Raw genomic sequence first — 2,561 nt, forward strand, 5'->3', positions numbered from 1 at the left:
AGCATGAGCTGGGGTGGGGCAGAGGGAGGGAGACACAAAATCCCAAGCAGGCTCCAGGCTCCGAGCGGTCAGCACAGAGCCCGACCCGGGGCTCGAACTCGCGAACCGTGAGATCATGACCTGAGCCGAAGTCGGACGCTCAACCCACGGAGCCACCCAGCGGCCCCTCTTCGTTATGTTTCTACATTTCTCCCCGGTCTGGTGCGTGAGTGGAGCTTCGTTCTTTTTTCACTGCCGCAGAGTATTCCGTGGTGTGACTGCGCCACGGGCGGATTCATCCACTCGGCTGTGGGTGGGCATGGCAGGCGTCTCCCGTTTTCTGGTTGCTGAGAACGAAATCCTTGTATTGCTGGCATTAAAAGTGGGCTCCTCCCCCACGCGCACGCGCACGGTGACCTCACCAGCACCCTCTGGCTCGCTGCGTTGCGACCGGGAGCCCGGAGAGCCAACCGCCCCCCGCGCCTGGCTGCGAGGCTTTCGGGAAGTGAACTCGTCATTTCTATACACCACACACCACATTGAATTTTTTTTTCAACGTTTTTTATTTATTTTTGGGACAGAGAGAGACAGAGCATGAACGGGGGAGGGGCAGAGAGAGAGGGAGACACAGAATCGGAAACAGGCTCCAGGCTCTGAGCCATCAGCCCAGAGCCTGACGCGGGGCTCGAACTCCCGGACCGCGAGATCGTGACCTGGCTGAAGTCGGACGCTTAACCGACTGCGCCACCCAGGCGCCCCTGAACTCGTCATTTCTGACCCACCGGCTCCTTCTCTTGCGGCTCCGCTGAAGTCTGTGCGTTCCCGGGAGGTTTCGCTTCCCTTCCTGGTTCCCGGCAGCACGGTTGCCTTTATTCGGAGTTAACTACTAGACCTAATTAAACAGCATCATCTCCTCGGAGTGGCTGCTTTCCTCCCCTTCTGAATACAAATGCAACTTCCATGCCGTTAACATTCAGGTCAGTGTATCAGAATCAACCTCTTTCAAAACCCAAAGGCCAAAGTGATTTCAAAGTCAGTGCCACACCTCCCGTCTGCGGGGAAGGCTCCCCCCACCCCGCCCCTGCACCAGGACGTGCGCCGCCGACCCCCCCCCCCTCCCGGGAGCAGCTCGAGGAGGAGGACTCGACGCATGGCCAAGTTGGCCGGGCTGGGTTTGCTTCGGGGGGGGGTCCACGGTGGTCGGACCCCACGGTGTGGGCCCCATTTGTGTGCCATTCCACTCCCTCTCCGCGTACTTGGGGCTCTGGAATCCTCGCGATTCTGTTGATGTGGTCTCTTCGTCGGCAGCTGTTGGTCCAGGGCCTGGTGGGTGCCGGGCACGGGGCCGCGCCCCGCAGATAGCGCCGGGCACGCGCATCGGGGAGGCAAAGAGAGAACGGCAACACCCAGCTCTGTGCCTGCGATGGGGTGGTTGTGACAAGGAAGTGGCAGGGGACTGGGAGGGTACTGTGGGATTCTAACTAGGCTGGGGCTGGGGAGTGACCGGGACTAACACGAGGCTGAGGACGGTCCCGGGCTCTTCGAGGCCTGGCAGGTAAACCCCTTTGCTAGAGGGTCTGGTGGTCCAGCCTCAGGCCGCGGAGCCCTTCCCTCGCAGGTGGAGGGCTCCTTATCATACGTAAAAACGCTGGACTGGTTCCTGGTGTTGGTGGCAGGCAGGATAACTTTTGTCAGGATTCTAACACGTACTTGGGTGTGGTGAGAATTAGACGAGATCAGTAGCCGTCCGTGTCTCTCCCCCCCCCCCCCCCCGCCGTCTATCACGGTTGAGGGTTAAGGGGGGCCGCACTTCACTTTGACCTAGGAAAGGTGTTTTCCTGTTTTGGAAGTACGTGGCCATTGTGATCGGTTTTTGGAACACGACCGTCACGGTTTGGGACTCACTTTGGCTTTCTGTTTGGAGGCGATCGTTGCCTATTTACACTGCAGGCCTCTCTGACCCTCCGGACTGGCGCTCCTCCCTGTGCCCTGCGCTCTGCCAACGGGTTCTGCTGTGTCCCTGGGCGGGTGGCCCCTGGCTGCTGGCTCCGGGAGGAAGGTCCTGCTCAAATCCTGCAGCTAAAGAAACAGACCTCAGATGGGGAGCTGTGGATAAACCTGGAGGAGTGTGTGTGTGTGTGTGTGTGTGAGTGTGTGAGTGTGTGTGTGTGTGTGTGTGTGTGAGTGTGTGTGTGTGTGTGTGAGTGTGTGTACGGGAGGAGACCCGAGGCAACCGCTGATGATTGGATGGGGAAGGACACGCTAAGACTGGGAAATAGAGAAGAAAAAATCCCAAATGTGGCTGTTTATCATTTCATTTCAGAATGGAAACTTCTGAAAAACTTCGAGATATGAAAATAACGCATGCTCATTGTACAAAAACAAAAACCTGATGGGGCGCCTGGGTGGCTCAGTTGATTAAGCGTCTGGCTCTAGGTTTCGGCTCAAGTCATGATCTCACAGCCTCGTGGGTTCGAGCCCACGTCGGGCTCCGTGCCAGACAGAGCTGAGCCTACTTGGGATTCTCTGTCTCTCTCCCTCTCTCTCTGCCCCTCCCCCACTCATGCTCGCTCTCTCTCTCT

This window comes from Herpailurus yagouaroundi, unplaced genomic scaffold, assembly GCF_014898765.1.
Source record: "Herpailurus yagouaroundi ecotype Mexico unplaced genomic scaffold, PumYag 246, whole genome shotgun sequence".
NCBI classification, from domain to species: domain Eukaryota; kingdom Metazoa; phylum Chordata; class Mammalia; order Carnivora; family Felidae; genus Herpailurus; species Herpailurus yagouaroundi.